Source organism: Mastomys coucha, unplaced genomic scaffold (genome assembly GCF_008632895.1).
Source record: "Mastomys coucha isolate ucsf_1 unplaced genomic scaffold, UCSF_Mcou_1 pScaffold21, whole genome shotgun sequence".
Classification (NCBI taxonomy): domain Eukaryota; kingdom Metazoa; phylum Chordata; class Mammalia; order Rodentia; family Muridae; genus Mastomys; species Mastomys coucha.
This window is the reverse complement of record NW_022196904.1, coordinates 135,898,040-135,905,067: the sequence shown is the minus strand read 5'-3', so window position 1 is coordinate 135,905,067 and position 7,028 is coordinate 135,898,040. Positions and strand designations below refer to the sequence as shown.

Genomic DNA, 7,028 nt, shown 5'->3' with positions numbered 1-7,028 from the left:
AAAAAAAAAAATGTTTTGGGGCTTGCGAGATGGCTCAGCGGGTAAGACCACTGACTGCTCTTCCGAGAGATCCTGAGTTAGGATCCCAGCAATCACGTGGTAGCTCACAACCACCCGTGATGAGATCTGACGCCCTCTTCTGGTGCATATGAAGACAGCTACAGTGTATTACGAAAGAGCGAAGGGGGCCATCCTGAGTTCAATCCCTAGCAGTCACATGATGGCTCACAGCCATCTGTACAGCTACAGTGTACTCATACACATAAAATAAATAAACAAATCTTTAAAAAAAATAATAAATCTTTCGATCCCCTCTTCTATAATGTTCCTGAGCCTTAGGTGCAGGAGTGTTTTATAGTGTATAGCTATTGGGACTGGGTGTAAGTGCCTTCAATCCTAGCACTCAGGAGACAGAGGCAAATGGATCTGAGTTCAAGACCAGCCTGGTCTATAGAGTGAGTTCTAGGCCAGCCAAGGCTACATAGAAAAACTCTGTCTAGGGCTGGTGAGATGGCTCAGCGGGTAAGAGCACTGACTGCTCTTCGGAAGGTCCTGAGTTCTGATCCCAGCAACCACATGGTTGCTCACAACCACCCATAATGAGATCTGACACCCTCTTCTGGTTCGTCTGAAGACAGCTACAGTGTATTACACCAGAGCGAGCTAGGCTGGAGCAAGTGGGGCCTGAGCAAAAAGAGGTCCTGAGTTCAATTCCCAGCAGCCACATGATGGTTCACAGCCATCTGTACAGCTACAGTGCACTCATACACATAAAATTTTTAAAAAAATAAATAAATAAATCTTAAAAAAAAGAAAAATCCTATCTAGAAATAAATAAATAAATAAAATTTTAAAAAAAGACTTAAAGATGTAGCTGTTGGCATGTAGTTGTAACCCCAGCACTTGAGAGGGACAGGCAGTGGGGACAGGGGGATCATGAGTTCAAAGGCAGCCTAGGCTACACTGCAAGATCTTGTCTCCAAAAAGAAAGAGTTTGAAAGTTAACAGTGAAGAATAGGCAAACAACAAGCTTTAGCTGGAAGCAGGTAAAAGGCTCAGCATATCCACCCCCAACATGAGCATTTGCATCATATACAGGGAAAGGGTGACAAGCAGGAGGCTAGAGCCAGGATTGCTGGAGGCAGTGGGTGAGGGAGCAACAGAACAGGGAAGGCACAGGACAAAAAAAGACTCAGGGCTTGAGCTGTGATCTAGGGACTGAGACTATCTAGCTGGCTCTTCGAGCTTCAGTTTTCTCAGATGGAGAACGGGAGTAATTAGCTTGGACGACCTCTTTCATAAAATTAAGAGACCTTCAGATTTTTTAAGAATTCCAAAGCTGCCAGAGACCTAGAAATCTTGCTTGATTCCAAAGCTTGTGAGTTGAGGAAAGAGCCTAGCAAAGGTAAAACAACTCTCTCAAAGTACATAGGGCAAGACACTCTGGGAGGAAACTGCTAGCACAAGTCCTCAAAGCCAGAGCTTCTTGATTGCCCAGAAGGGCACTTCCCAAACGCACTTCACACTTCGTAAACTCTTCTAAGCTGTAGAAATAACGGGCTGTGCCCGGGCACACCTCCTGGGGGATCTGGGGCAGATGGATCACCGAATCTCGGGAGCCTCAGAATTCCTTCCACACCCGAATCAAAGTGGAACCCAGGGGCTCCCAGGAGCTTCCTCCCGAACGTGTGGTGTAAACCTCGGGGACAAGGAAGAGTCTCTCTTAACGCTCCCAGCATGGATTTCATATTCAGTATTGTGGGGGGTACTATTCTGACAGATTGGAGTTCGAGCTCTCCCGGGAAGCTGGCGCGAAGGAAGCACTTTAGGGCTTGAAGCGTCAGTTTCTCTATCTGGAAAATGGGCCCCCGAGAGCAGGATCGAGGCCAATGTGGGCCGCCAGAGGGGCGGGACGAGTTGCTTGAGCCTGAAGGATGCTCCGGCAGCCAGGGGCTCCTGGGAGCCCGGAGCAAAGGAGGGGGCGGGTCCGTGCCTACCGGGTGCTTGAGGAGGGGGAGGGATTGTGCACGTCCTGTCGCGTCGTGCAACGCCGGCAGCCGTCTCCTCTAGCCGACACTCGCGGGACCCACGTCGCCTTGGCGCGCGCAGCCCTTACATAAGCGTCCCCGGCGCCGGTGCCGGTGCACGTCCACGCACAGCGACCTGCAGCAGGAAGAGTAAAGTGCAGAGCGCCGCGGACACTCACCTCCGCCCCGCCGCCTCCAACCGTGGCCGCCGCCTCTGACGGTCCCTGCCTCCACTGACAGGGAACAGCTGCGGTCTCCGCGCAACCAAACTTGCTGCGGCGCTGGCTCCGCCCCTGAGACTTCCCATTGGGTGAGACGGCCCAGCCCCTCCAACGATTGGATGAATGGCCCTATCAATCACCGCTCCCCCTTTCAGGACTCCTCCCCGCACCCACCCACCCCTAGCGTTCAAGCCTTGGCGCCTCACGTCGGCTCCGCCCCTCGCGTCCCCGGAGGACCATGTGATTGGTGAAGAGGCGAGAAGAGCCCACCCCCTACGCGCCCCCGCCTACTCCCGTTTCAAGGAGGCCTCACGTGGGCAGTCTGGAGCGGCCAGGGCCCGCAATAGGCGGAAGTGGTGCGTCTGGAAGCTCATCCTGATTGGCTGTCGGCGGGGGTGGGGACGCGCAATTCATTCACTCGGGTAGCACGTGTCTCTTAAAACCGCAACCATAACAGATGCACGGGGGTTGGAGCAGGGCTGCCAGATGCACTTACTCTTTAGCAGCTACAGAAGAGGTCGCAGGAGAAGCGCTAGCTGAGAGCACGAGGAAGCGGAGAGCGCCGGTACCACCTGGGGTTATGTGTCCGCGTCCTTTAGAAGCGGCGTGATGGAGGTGGTGGTCAGATGCCCGCCTCTGTGTGACCTTGGAGCATCAGCTTCACGTCTCTGAGCTCAGACTCCTGACCGACAAAGCTGGGCCGCTCAGAACCTTAAAAGATTTTCTTTCTAGAAGGTTCGGTTCAGCTAATGAAAGTCACCAACTCCAAAGTCCTGCCTTCCAGTAATAGGAGACCAAAGAGTAAACAAATACAGTCCATCATCATTGATCAGGCCAAGAAGAGAAAAATAGACCATTTCCTGACAGGACAATCAGGAATTATGAGGACATCGCGTTAAACAATAATTGCTTACTAACTCCGACTCTGGTGTGTAGAGCTTGCCACTGGGCTGCTGGGCAAAGTGGCCCAGGTTTGTAGTAATACCAGTACTTAGAAGACTGAGGCAGGAGAATTTCAAGTTCAAGGTGGGCTTCTGCGGTATGGCTTCTCTTTTTTTTAAAGAAAAAAAAAAGGCAATTCCAACCTTCTGGTTCTCCTTTTATCTGTCTGTCAGAACCTCTACCTTGCATAGATCGAATACAGTTATTTATTAGAAAAATGTAGATTTAAATTCCAATTTTCCAGATTCATATATTACTTTTAAACACTAAGTATCTATTTGGTGCTATGCTAGGAAGAGTGGTGAGCAAGATCTAGCATCAGCCATTGCATCAAAGACTTCATATGCTAACAATGAAAAAGAAAAAGCCAGGCATAACGCCACAAAATTCTAATCCCAGCACTTGGCTGTTTCTAAGGCCGGAGGATCAGGAAGTGTGGGTTGGGTTTTTTTGGTTGGTTGAATTTTGCTTGTGTGAAACAACAAAGTCATCCGATGTAGTCTTGCCTGGCCTGGAACTTCTAGATTCAAATGCTCTGTCTCCTGAGTGCTAGATTAAAGGCTTGTGCCACCACACTCAACTGAGGAGCAAGAGTTTTAGGCTTGTTAGGGCTACATAAGAACTTGTCTCAAAAAAAAAAACAAAAACAAAAACAAAAAAACCATATCATAATTTATTTATGGGCATATCTATGTATAAGGGTAGAGGTGTGTCAGTTCTCCTGGAGCTGGAGTTGTCAGGAAAAGAGTTCAAACTATGTGACCTTGGGCAAAGGCCTCTCTCTACCTCTCTAACTGGATCTCTACATGAAAAGAGATTACAAGTAATGGCGACTGAGTCTTTCAATCACTCATCCTATTTACTCTTCTAGTACAGGAATACCTCACGTCCTGTCTATAGATAACTCTCCTCCACTATGTAGTTAGGTGTAAGACATGGATCCCGGTGTTCTTCAGAAAAGTTTTAAGTGGCCATGGTCATTGAATGAGGTGGTGTGACTTGATCCTTCTTGGTTCCTGTAAGCACTGAGTTCTGAGCAGAGGATTTATGGTTGCTTGAAGGTTCGCATGACTTCTACAGCCACCCCAAATTACTGGGACATGAACAAAGTTTGATGGAGGCAGAACCAGAAAGTGAGAGGAGAGTTGTGAACAAAGGAACTGTAGGCTCTGAGCAGTATGCTCTAGCATCTATTTTATGTAGCTCAGGTTATATTGGGAAACAAGACAATTGTCTACCCAGGCTTTTTCATGTCCCTTGATGAGTTTCCCTGACAGAGTTGTGGAGGGTTCCTACTCCAGGCCCCGGAGGCTCTGGGGTGAGGAGGAGCTTCAGCATGGTTAGAAACTGCATCTCAGCCTGGGCTCAGTACCACTCAGGTCAGAATCTCCTGTGATGGAAGTCAGAAGCACCTGTAAGCGCCCCAGGCCACCCGAGCTCCTCTCTGGGCACTGAGGGCTCTGTGTTTCAGAAGCACCTGTAAGCGCCCCAGGCCACCTGAGCTCCTCTCTGGGCACTGAAGGCTCTGTGTTTCAGAAGCTCCTGTAAGCGCCCCAGGCCACCCGAGCTCATCCCTGGGCACTGAGGGCTCTGTGTTTCCATCTGGTTTTGGAGACTCTCCAGATGGGTCTGCCTCCACAATGGAGGCCTCAGAAGTATTTCTCAGGCTTCTGTGGTGATAACCTTCCTGGTGCTCTAAAAACAAAACCAACCTGATTTCTGGGCTCACACCCACTCTTAAAGATTATGTGTCAGGAAGTCTGGGGTGGAGCTCAGAAACTTTTTTATTGAATTTTTTTTTTTTTTTTTTTTTAACTGATATTGAGATCTTGGAGAACTTGGCTAGAATCCTAGGAAATTTCAACAGAAGGTGAGACCGGACAAAAGGGCAGACCCTGGCCTTGGGCAGGTTTATACACAGGCTATGGACCCAGGACAGGTAGGGAGGAAGTGTATCCAGCATCTCTATAGGCCCCCTTTGTGTCTTCCACTTTCTGGAGAGTGATGTGGTTTTTGTCTTCTAACCCCTTGCTCACATTTCAATACAGACACTATTTAAGAGTTGAGCCTGGCTGGGTGGCGGTGGTACCATTGGTTTATTTTTAAATATGATGTCAAAGCCAGGTGTGGTAGTTACACACCTTTAATCCCAGCACTCAGGAGGCAGAGGCAGGCAGATCTCTGAGTTCAATGCCAGCCTGGCCTACAGAGTGAGTTTCAAGACAGTCAGGGCTACACAGAGATACCTTGACTTGAAAAACCAAAAAAGAAAAAGAGAGAGAGAAAGAGAGAGAGAGTTAGTTTAGTTTGACAAATATTAGTTCATGATAAATAGAAACTAGCCCATGAAAAGTAGTTTAAAAGGATTAGGGTAAATTAAATTGGCCAAGAGTCCTGTAGGACAGGGGACTCCAGGCCTCTGTATTTAAGAAAGGAAGGATCGACTACAACCAACAACCTGTAACAAGCCTACTCAGGTTCCAGGTATGGGCAAACAAGCTGCTATGAGGGGGACCCATTGAGAGATAGCTCCTTTCTCTTTAAGGTGTTATTTATTATTGCTTTCTGTGTATGGCTGTTTTACTTGCTATTCCCAGAAGCCAGAAGAGGACATTAGGTTCCCTGGAACTGGAATTCCAGGTGGTAGTGAGCTGCCATGTGTTTGCTGAGAACTGAATTTGGGTCTTCTGAAAGAACAGTAGGCAAGTGTCCCAGATCTTTTCCTTTTTAATGTTTCCATCTTCCAGGTCCTCAAGGAATCCAGGCCACACTCGTGGGTCTCTGGGGACTGTTTCCATCTATCAGTGCTGTTAAGCCATCCTGAGTCATCATGACAATGAGGGGAAGGTGGCCCTCTGGAAATCACTGGGCCCATTGCAGTGTCCCACCAGTCCATGACGAAGCAGACGTGGGTTGGCGTTAGGAGCACAACACTAAGGCCCTTGAGCCCACAGATCTCTAGAGAAAACAGGAATGTTAAGCACACAAGATTGTCTTTCCATTGAGAAAGATGTTTAGAAAAGAAAGAAAGAAAGAAAAGACCCTGTTCTTCTATCCAGGAAATTGAGGATTGGAAGTGATTAATTGCCTGGTGATCTGTTAATCCAGACCATATCAAGCCTCTACAACCAGAACCTGAGGTAGGTAGTAATCTAAATGACTTTTAAAGCCAGAGGTTCCCCCAAGCTCTCACAACCAGGAGGAGAGGTGGCTTGTAGTCCAAATGACCTCTACACTATGAGTGTATGAGTGAGAGCAGGCCAGAGCCTCAGGCCCTTACGCTAGTACAGGTATCCTATCTTTAGAACCCATCTTCCTGGGGAAAAAAACGACATGTACCCTGAGTCTAGTTTCAATGAAATTATGCTTCCTTGTATACCAGAGATTGTACTACACCAGGAAACTTTTTTTCTAAATTACGCTGGTCTTAAATAGGTTGACAATGAGCCACCTGCTATTAGACTCTTGAGAAGTTTTGAACCAGGTTGATAAAGTCAGTCTGACCTGAGTTTCCGTTCTCATTTCTCTTCCGTTCCTTTCTGTACCTGACACAGGTCCAAGTTCCCACCTGTTCTACAAGTTTGGATCATTGGTGCAGTGTGCAAACTGCAGCTGTGCAAAGCCACCCTATGCCCTTGCCTGGATATAGTTTTGGGGTTGGAGGCAACTTAAATATCAGCAACTCCCCCTATTGTGTTTTTCAAGTTCCCTTAATCCTGTTGCTCTTCCCCTTCCACTATGCAGTCTTTTAAGTCTCTGCCTACTCTGGCTATCTGGTATGAATAGTCCCAGCTCCACAAGTTCTTTCAACCATTCACCAGCACTGGGGAGCCTTGGG

The 7,028-nt window shown here is 48.2% G+C and overlaps 1 protein-coding gene and 1 long non-coding RNA gene across 3 annotated transcripts in view; one reads left to right on the top strand and one right to left on the bottom strand.

The window, feature by feature from the left end:
* Positions 1 to 2,316, bottom strand: part of Pc (pyruvate carboxylase) — a 106,332-nt gene extending 104,016 nt beyond the window's left edge. Inside the window, exon 1 of one of the 2 annotated variants that reach the window (XM_031389185.1) lies at positions 2,207 to 2,316. The gene's annotated coding sequence lies outside the window, so the exon portion shown is untranslated. Of the gene's footprint in view, positions 1 to 1,997 lie in introns of both variants that reach the window. The other variant, XM_031389186.1, reaches the window with a different exon arrangement.
* LOC116103343 lies at positions 2,092 to 6,698 on the top strand. Its single transcript, XR_004123460.1, has 2 exons — positions 2,092 to 3,274; positions 5,938 to 6,698. It is a non-coding gene; the product is annotated as an uncharacterized LOC116103343 (long non-coding RNA).
* The last annotated feature ends 330 nt before the right edge of the window (positions 6,699 to 7,028 follow it).